At 34.8% G+C, this 10,856-nt stretch overlaps 1 protein-coding gene across 2 annotated transcripts in view; it reads left to right on the forward strand.

Annotated features, from left to right (window-relative positions):
• The first annotated feature begins 2,596 nt into the window (after positions 1–2,596).
• Positions 2,597–10,856, forward strand: part of cap2 (cyclase associated actin cytoskeleton regulatory protein 2) — a 54,658-nt gene continuing 46,398 nt past the window's right edge. The window contains exon 1 of one of the 2 annotated variants that reach the window (NM_200836.2): positions 2,597–2,766. The gene's annotated coding sequence lies outside the window, so the exon portion shown is untranslated. Of the gene's footprint in view, positions 2,778–10,856 lie in introns of both variants that reach the window. The other variant, XM_017352206.3, reaches the window with a different exon arrangement.

Below are 10,856 nucleotides of genomic sequence, written 5' to 3' on the forward strand. Positions count from 1 at the left end.
TTCACTGGTTCAATTAACCCAACATTTGACCATCTCCGACCCAAAGTTGAAATGCCTGTCTACAGAGATCAATACAGTTTATGAACTTGTGCATATTTTGAGGAAGATTACACTCTAAAAAAACATGGGGTTATTTATTCTACCCAAATCTTTTTGGGGGTTATTTTCAGAGTCTTTGGTAGTTTCAACCCAGCTCTTTCAAATCAACTCACAGCAGGGGCTGACTGGGATACATGTACTAATTTGTTTAAATGCAATGAAAATAGTGTAACATAAACGCAGATTCCTTGTGTTTTCAGATGATTAAAATGAGATTAATGCTCATAGCAGCCCTTAGTCAGACCTTTCTGAATTATTAAATTTCTTACTAACACCTTTTGTGCACCTGTAATCAAAGTTGCACATCCCCATCATACTTCAGTGACACCGAGTCAAAACATTCAATTTGCTGGGTCATCGTTCACGGGCATTTTTGGATCAAATAAACCTAATATTTAAGTAAAAATAACCAATGATTGGGTAGAAAATACAACCCATTTATGAGGTTAAAAATAATAACCCCTAATGTGTTTTTTCCCAGACGTACATATTTGTAATTTCAATGATTAATAGAAATATATATTTGGAAATATTGCATTTATGACATACAATTTACATATGCGAAAGCCAAATAGGAACTTGTATGTCATATAGGCTGGGACGATGACCGTTTTCAAGGTATACCGTGGTTTGGAAAAGCCAAGGTTTTAAAACCGCCAACATTTTCTGTAATACCATTCCTGTAAGATTTTTTATTTACATTTTTATTTAGTTTTTTAGGACAGCAGTATCTCCAGCAGAAACAATATCCAAAGATGCCATTTTTTAAATTGTAAAGAAATCTGCGCTGAAGTCAATGATTTGTTGTAATTATTTGCACATGTTTACTGCTTCAGATCATTATAAATGTTTCTCAAAATAAAATATATTGTGTTCAAAGGGGAAAAAGATTTAGTTTTTTTACCCAGACATTTAAAAAGAGTATATCTTAGAGCAGTGAGCATAATACTACCGGGAAATATCCAAGGTTATCATACCGTCAGAATCTTATACCGGCCCATGCCTAATGTCAAATATGTAATTTGCATATATAATCTGCCATATATCAGCTTCCATGTGGGATATAGACAGAGATTAAGTTGAATTGAACCCGGTAAATTTGTATCGGTATGTTGGCATCAACAATGAATGAGTTAATTAATTATTAATTTATTTATAATAATTAATTCTAAAATAAAAATGATGCCAACATACAAATATACTGGGTTCAATTCAAGTTAATCTTAGTCTATAGTATCCCAAATCGAAGCTGATATATGGCCGATTATATATGCAAATTACATAAATGAAAATTTATTCATGTGAAATCCAGATATGAACTTTTATGTCATATATGTCATTTGTATATATAGTCTGCCATAAATCAGCTTCTATGTGGAATACTAGACTATAAGTATAGCTTGAATTGAACCCAGTATATTTGTATCAGCATTTTGGCAGCATCTTTTATCAGAATTAATTATTATAACTAATTAAATAAAAAAAAAATAATAATAAATAAATAAATAAATAAATAAATAATTAATGGCCGGAATAGTGGCGCATTGGCTAGACTAAAAATAGTTTGAATTAAACCCAGTATATTTCTATCAGTATTTTGGCAGCATCTTTTATCAGAATTAATTATTATAAATAAATAAATAAATAAATAAATAAATAAATAAATAAATAAATAAATAAATACATAAATAAATAAATAAATAAATAAATAAATAATTAATTAATGGCCGGAATGGTAGTGCAGTGGCTGGGCTATAAGAATAGTTTGAATTTAACCAATAAATTTGTATCAGCATTTTGGCAGCATCTTTTATCTGAATTAATTATTATAAATAAATAAATAAATAAACAAACAAACAAATAAATCAATTAATTAATTAATTAATTAATTGAATAAACAAACAAACAAACAAATAAATAAATAAATAAATAAATAAATAAATAAATAAATAAATAAATAATGGCTGGAATAGTGGCGCAGTGGGTAGTGCTGTCGCCTCACAGCAAGAAGGTTCTGCTTCGAGTCCTGGCTGGGTCAGTTGGCGTTTCTGTGTGGAGTTTGCATGTTCCGCCTGTGTTGGCATGTCTTAAGACATGTGCTGTAGGTGAAATGGGTAAGCTAAATTGTCCATACTGTATGTGTGTATGTCCTGGTTCTCCAGGTTTGGGGTTGAGCAATGGGCTAACAACCCACCTCATAAAAACTAGATGTTATAAAACACCAATATGGTGCAGCTGAATATCAGCTTTGACATAAATGGCCCTGGGAGTGAGCAAGTAAGTAAATTAATAATTAATTTGAATTAATTAAATATATTTTACCATATTTTTCCTTTAAATATAATGTAGCACTCTTTCAGATTTTTTTCTAATGTTCAAAGTTGTTGCAATATTATATTGGTAACTTCTTTTGAAATTCAAATTAATTAATTAATAAAGTCTGTCTGCTCGATCAGTCCTGCTGCCTGTCTTCTTCTCTATCTAGGCATCTTGATGTAACCTTCTCTGATTCATCCTTCTTCCCAAATATGGAGTTCCCGGAAGCGGCCGCCGGGACTCAGTTGAGTGACAGCAGGAGCCGCAGCGCCAGACCTCCTTAATATCCGATCCACATCTCGCTTTTTATAAAGAAAACGTGAGAACAAAGCCCGGACCGCACCATCTGAGGTAATATTTCGGTAAGATCAACTCTGTCTCTGTCATGCTTTTATTCCAGGTCGTTTGCGGGTCGCGAGGCGCTCATTGAAGCGCGCGTGCGTGTGTGTTTTTGGACGGAGACGCGGGCGCTAGTTAATTGAGCTTTGACTAGCGGCTAGCTTTTCTAGGGGGTTTGTTGGTGTGTTTCTGTCAGAGGGCAGAGGGTGTCTTATCTTTTCGCTAATTACATGATCTGTCAGTTGTCATATCAGCTCGTGCAGACGCCTTCTGTCTGTGGGACAGAGATGAACACACACACACACAGACTTACTTTCGCTCTGTTACACACACACACAACTGATGCTGACTAGCATACTAGTAGTTCACTTATATTCTCTCATATTTAAATCAGTCCTTGAGGTAAATTTGGCTTCATTTTCATTCATTTGAACGTTTTCCTTAATAATATAATATCACATAAATATTCCTAACAAATTCTAAATTTTAGTGAAGTTATATTAGCAGCCAATGACTATCAAAGTACAACATTGTTCACAGTAAATAGTGCTAATGTAGTTTTTAAGTCATACTTACATGTGATTTCAGACCGAATATTCAAAGTACTGTAGTAAACAAACAGTATAGGGAGCATGTCACAAGTTGTCACTGAGCGAACATGTGAATATTAAACCAGAGGCAGTAAAAAGGCAGACAGGTTTATTTTTCTCCAGAAGAAAGGTTAAAAACTTTCCTTCAAACCATTGTTCATTCTTTTACAGTAAAAAATACTTATTTGTTTTACAATTATTGGTTTTTCGTTTTAATTTACATTAGATTGTAATAATACAAGAAAGTGTTGGTAATTCTGTTCAAGTAGTTTTTTGTTTTGTTTTGTTAAAAAGTACTAATAAGAGAACCGTTAAAGTACTGAACCGATAAGTGGTATCAATAAAAGTACTATTCATTCATTTTCTTGTCGGCTTAGTCCCTTTATTAATCCGGGGTCGCCACAGCGGAATGAACCGCCAACTTATCCAGCAGGTTTTTACGCAGCGGATGCCCTTCCAGCCGCAACCCAACTCTGGGAAACATCCACACACATTCATACACTTCGGACAATTTAGCCTACCCAATTCACCTGAACCGCATGTGTTTGGACTGTGGGGGAAACCGGAGGAAACCCACGCAAATGCAGGAAGAACATGCAAACTCCACACAGAAATGATGACTGAGCCGAGGCTCGAACCAGTAACCTTCTTGCTGAGAGGCGGCAGCACTACCTACTGCGCCACTGCTTCGCCCTGATAAAGGTAGTAATACTGTTAAAACATTAATGATACACATCCCTGGCTATAGGGGAATTGAATAAACAAAATTTTTAGTGCATGAGTGTGTGTGTGAATGTGAGAATGGGTGTTTCCTAGTACTGTTTTGCAGCTGGAAGGGCATCCGCTGTGTAAAACATGGATAAGTTGGCGGTTCATTCCGCTGTGGCGACCTCTAATGAATAAAGGGAATAAGCCGAAGGAAAATGAATGAATTATGCATGTAAATTTAGACAACTTCAGGAAAATTATGGTCTGTAAGGTCATTCTTGATTAGATAGTAAAACTAAAATTCTGTCAGACAGCCATTGTTCTTGTAATCTATTTACAGATAATGTTCACACCCCTATTGGTGACCATTTGTCAAAATTATTTGGCAAATGATGTAGTAGATGAACGAAGCAAACCATATTTCAGAACATCCTCCGGATTATTGGTGCCTTGAGAAGTGGATTAATCTGCATTAAATGCAGCCAGTGACTTAATGAAAGCATGTCACACTCACATTGAAGGCATATCATGTGAACTGTGCTTTACTAGCACATGGACTCACCGTCTGTCTCTGTGTCCGGCTGAAGCGTTGCTCTGCTTTTAGACTCTGAGAATAGACTTTCAGAAATAGATGAGAGTGCCTGGTAACTGCATCAGTCAACTATTCCTTCAGGATTTGCATCATGCTGTGCTGAATGTTGTATTTAAGGTTGAGCAAGTACTAACTGATGAATGCTTCTATGTTTGGCAGGAATATGTCCGTTTTTATCAAAAACTTCTCACACACTGATAACTGCTGCTAATTGTTGATCATAGATCAATACAAACATATGCTCTGAATGAACCATTTGAATCTGTGACTTGTTAACTTGAGACTCACTCTGAATAGATCATTTGAATCAGTGAATCGGTAACTGCAGATTCACTCTGAGTAGATAATTTGAATTGGTGAATCATTAACTGCAGATTCACTTCAAGTATTTGATTTTAATCAGTGAATCGTTAACTGCAGACTCACTTTGACCAGATTATTTGAATCGGTGAATTGTTAATTAGAGACTTGGTCTGACTGAATCATCTGAATCAGTGAATAGTTAACTAGAAAACTCACTTTGAATGGATCATTTAAATCTGAATCATTCATTAGAGACTCTCGCTGGATCAATTGAATCTGTGATTCTTCAATTGAACATTTGTTCTGACTGAATTGTTTGAATCTCTAGATCTTTAACCGGACATTTGTTCTGACCAAATCATTTAAATCAATAAATATTCACCTATTCAGACTGGATCATTTAAATCAGTGAATCATTAACTGTACACTAGTTCTAACCAAATCATTTCAATCATTAAATAGACACTTGGTCTGACTGAATCATGTGAATCATTGAATATATTACTGGAAAATTGTTCTGCCAAAATCATTTGAATCTGTGAACCTTTAACTGGACATATCTTCTGACTGAATCATTTAAATCTGTGAATCTTTAACTGGACATTTGTTTTGACCAAATCATTTGAATCATTAAGTAGACACTTGTTCAGACCAGATCGTTTGAATCAGTGAATCATTAGCTGGACTCTCGTTCTGACTGGATCATTTGAATGAGTAACTAGACACTTGTTCTGACTGAATCGTGTGAATTTGTGAATCTGTAACTGGACACTATCTCTGATCAGATCATTTGAATCATTGAATCTTGAACTGGACACTTGTTCTGACCAAATCATTTGAATCTCTGAATCTTTAACTGGGCAATTGTTCTGATTACATAATTTAAATCATTAAATGAACACTTGTTCTAACTGAATCATGTGAATCATTGAATCTTTAAATGGATACTATAGCTCTGATCAGATCATTTGAATCATTGAATCTTTAACTGGACACTTGTTCTGGCTGAATCAAGCGAATCATTGAATTTTTAACTGGACATTAGCTCTGATCAGGTCATTTGAATCATTGAATCTTTAACTGGACACAAGCTCTGATCCGCTCATTTGAATCATTGAATCTTTAATTGGACGCTTGTTCTGACCAAATAATTTGAATCTGTGAATCCTTATCTGTGCACTTGTTTTGTTTACATAACTTGAATCAATAAGTGAACACTTGTTCTGACTGAATCATGTGAATTTGTGAATCTGTAACTGGACACTTGTTCTGACTAAATAATTTGAATCTGTGAATCTTTAACTGGACAATTGTTCTGATTACATAATTTAAATCATTAAATGAACACTTGTTCTGACTGAATCATGTGAATCATTGAATCTTTAAATGTATACTAGCTCTGATCAGATCATTTAAATCATTGAATCTTTAATTGGAGGCTTGTTCTGACCAAATAATTTGAATCTGTGAATCTTTAACTGGACAATTGTTCTGATTACATAATTTAAATCATTAAATGAACACTTGTTCTGACTGAATCATGTGAATCATTGAATCTTTAAATGTATACTAGCTCTGATCAGATCATTTAAATCATTGAATCTTTAACTGGACACAAGCTCTGATCCGCTCATTTGAATCATTGAATCTTTAATTGGAGGCTTGTTCTGACCAAATAATTTGAATCTGTGAATCTTTATCTGGACACTTGCTCTGACCAAATGATTTGAATCATTGAATCTTTAACTGGACACTTGTTCTGACCAAATGATTTGAATAATTGAATCTTTAACTGGACACTTGTTCTGACCAAATGATTTGAATAATTGAATCTTTAACTGGACACTTGTTCTGACCAAATGATTTGAATCATTGAATCTTTAACTGGACACTTGTTCTGACCAAATGATTTGAATCATTGAATCTTTAACTGGACACTTGTTCTGACCAAATGATTTGAATCATTGAATCTTTAACTGGACACTTGTTCTGACCAAATGATTTGAATCATTGAATCTTTAACTGGACACTTGTTCTGACCAAATGATTTGAATCATTGAATCTTTAGCTGGGCAATTTTTCTGATTACATAATTTAAATCGTTAAATGAACACTTGTTCTTACTGAATCAAGTGAATCATTGAATCTTTAACTATACACTAGCTCTGATCAGATCATTTGAATCATTGAATCTTTAACTGGACACTTGTTCTGACTGAATCATGTGAATCATTGAATCTTTAACTATACACTAGCTCTGATCAGAGCATTTGAATCAGTGAATCTTTAACTAATCATATCAATTAAATCATTGAATCATTGACTGGACACTAGGGCTGCGTCTGAAATTTTATATATATACACTACAGTAAAGTACTGCTGAATAAAAAATGATGGTATATGTACTGTAACAAAGTTAAAAAACCCAATGTTGAACCGTCCACTAATGTTGAGTTGTTCATTTTGAGTAAACAGAAGAGTGTCTTTTCCCAGTGGTGCTCAGCGCTGTTCTCAGGTCAGTCGGTCACTGGTTAAATTAGATCATCTCCTCTTCTGCTGCAGTTTGTTTGGTCAGTGTTTTAGAAATGATTGTCTCTGTTTCAGAGGCGTTGTTTCTGCCTCTCTGAAAGGCCGGCTGAGGCCCCGGTCAGGCATTTGGCAGAGCCTGGAGAATTCTCTACAGAGATAACAAGATGACGTGAGCGTTTCCACACTGGGTCACTATTAATTACTGCTGACGTGTGGCAGAGACAGAGCTACTCTCTTAGTAGGTACATGTTAAGTGCAGCAAATACAGCTCTTTTGTGGCCTGTGCTCTTTCTGAATGAATGCGTGTGCTTTGCTCTTCAGTGCTGTCATGTATGGGGGGCTGCACTGGGTTAAAGTGGACAGCTCATAAGTTATATGAGCACAATTATTAACCCCTCTGTTTGTTTATATTTTATTTCAAATATTTCTTTCTGTTAAAAATAAAATTTTGCTGAAAATAATACATTTTCACAGTATTTATCTTTATTTTGGCTGTTATGCAGTTTTGAAAACAAGTTTAAGGTTAATATTATTAGCCCCTTAAGAAATAATGTTTTATAGAACAAACCGCTGTCGCACAATGACTTGGTTAATTAGACTCATAGATATGTACACTAGATATCGCATAGGGACCCTGAGCATGCGTCTATAGCGCCGCCATATTGGTACAGTGCTCCCAGGACAAATGTCATTCAACCGCACTAGTCAAGACAGTGTTATTACGTGAAGATGCAGGAATTTAGCGCTGTTTACGGGTGTAGTAAGGAGCAAACAAAGAAAACAAAGCACAAAGGCAGAACATTTCATAGGTAATATTAAGTTTTTTTCTGTTTTTGTATGTTCTGAACTTTTGTGCTAATCAGGAAACGTTATTGATGATAACAGTCACTTACTGCATTCACCATACGGCAAAGCAGCTCCAACTCGCACTAAACACTCGGCTTATGCTAGTTTTGTTGAATAAAATCAGCAAACAAAGCAAAAGAAATATGACAACGAGATGCTGCGCTGCCAGAAACTTGTATTATTGTCGGCTAACGTTAGTGAAAGAGTCGTTCGGGGGATTTATTCACAAGCGAATCGCTCCCTCTGTCAGTATGAGAGGTGAAAGCAGGAGAGGAGCTGTGTTTCAGGACATGATTAGATCACATTTAACAGGGAGGGTGGATAGTACATTTCTGTACACACAAACACAAGCTTTTTGTCAGGAATGCCCGTGCGGTCACTGATCCATCAATGTAGAAAAGTGATGTAAAATTATAATTTTCGTAATTAAAAAAAAAAAAATTACACACTAACATCCAGGAAAACTCCCGATCATAGATATATGTGTATATGTGTATATCTTTGGCTTTGGATGGCCACAGTCCTCCACTGTATCTTGGTCCCACATCCATTTCAAAGGAGCGCTACCCTGTAGCAAGATGGCGGCACTATTGACGCATTCCGTCCAATAGACAACAACAGGGTAGGCGACATCTAATGTATATATCCATGAATTAGACTAACTTGCCAAATGATCCTACTTTAGCCTTTAAATGTCACTTTAAGCTAAAATTTAGTAGGTTGCAAAAGGACCAATATTATGTACTGTCATCATTGTTTTAATAGGGACTGAAAAAAATCTCAGTAGGATTATTACCGTGTTAATAGAGTGGAGGAACTATGACGTCATTTTGTAGGCTAATTGGTTGCTAGCATAAAACTGGTTCCCTCCTGAAAATCCCTATGGGATAGGTATGTGTTTTTGCATATTTGTTAATAATATATACCTTGGATTATAATATAATAAACAAAGAAATTGACTCTTTGTCATGGACAATATCTCTAAAAATAAGTCTGTCGTCACAGACGAACACCCCGATCAATCAAATCAAATCAATCAATCAATCAATCAATCAATCAATCAATCAATCAATCAATCAATCAATCAATCAATCAATCAATCAATCAATCCCTGTGGGATTTTCCCATAGGCTTTTCCGAGATTGCAAATAATAAGCTCTGTGTTCAAACACTGTTCATTACACTTACACGTTTTGTCGAGCCGGATAATCGTCAAACGAAAATACAACTTTGAGCACTTTTGGATTTTAAATACAAACGTAAGAATTTTAAAGCTAACATTAGGCTATAAACGGACCACAGTGCCCTCGGGGTGTTCGTCTGTGACGACAGACTTATTTTTAGAGATATTGTCCATGACAAAGAGTCAATTTCTTTGTTTATTATATTATAATCCAAGGTATATATTATTAACAAATATGCAAAAACACATACCTATGTGCCTTTTGGATCGTTTTTACGTGGGAAATATGTCTGTTTTGCTTTACGGTTGTTCTAAAAGTTTTAAAACTGTGTATAAATCAATCAATCAATCAATCAATCAATCAATCAATCAATCAATCAATCAATCAATCAATCAATCAATCAATCAATCAATCAATCAATCAATCAATCAATCAGTTAACCAACCAGTCAGTCAATCAATCAATCAGTTAACCAACCAGTCAGTCAATTAACCAATCAAATATCAGTCTCAATCAATCAACCAATCAATTAATGTCAGTCTCAATCAATCAACCAATCAATTAATGTCAGTCTCAATCAATCAGTTAACAAACCAATCAATCAATCAGTAAACCTATCAATCAATCAATGATTCATTTTTAGAAATATTGTCCATTACAGAGTTAATTTCCCTGTTTATATTGTAATCTACGGTATATATTATTAACAAATACGCAAAAACACATCTCTATGTGCCTTTTGGATCGTTTTTTACGTGGGAAATACGTCTGTTTTGCTTTACGGTTGTTATAAAAGTTTTAAAACTGTGTATAAATCTGCCTACATAGTATTATCATAAGACATATTTAAATAAGTGTATAGCTCGCGTGCACACAGCCTGCTTACCTTAACACACGACAGAAAAGAGGCGTGAGGAACAAGTCTATTAAATGCCTGCAAATTCCATCATGGACGCAGAGCAACGTTCAATATTCCTTTTTTGTCACGAAGTACAGTAAAAAGCAGCTCAAACAGTCACATCTGCTCTACATTTTATAGAGGAGTGTAAACATGGCAGTTATGACCGAGTGTTCAGATGAAGAAAAAAAAGCTGAAAAATCACTTGATCATGTGAAAATGACAGTTAACATGCATGTATTCTTACACATTTATTCGCACGTTTGCATGACTGAGAGCAGGACAGAGACAGACTGCACTGGTGAGCTGTATCTTCATAATATTGTTTATTAAAATAAATGATCAACAAATGAATCTGCAGCCTTTACAAGTGAAGGAATTATCTACACACAATCTGAATTCCCAATTAGACAAATACTACAAACTATAATATACTATTCATAAAAATACCT

Source organism: Danio rerio, chromosome 19, assembly GCF_049306965.1.
Source record: "Danio rerio strain Tuebingen ecotype United States chromosome 19, GRCz12tu, whole genome shotgun sequence".
NCBI lineage: Eukaryota > Metazoa > Chordata > Actinopteri > Cypriniformes > Danionidae > Danio > Danio rerio.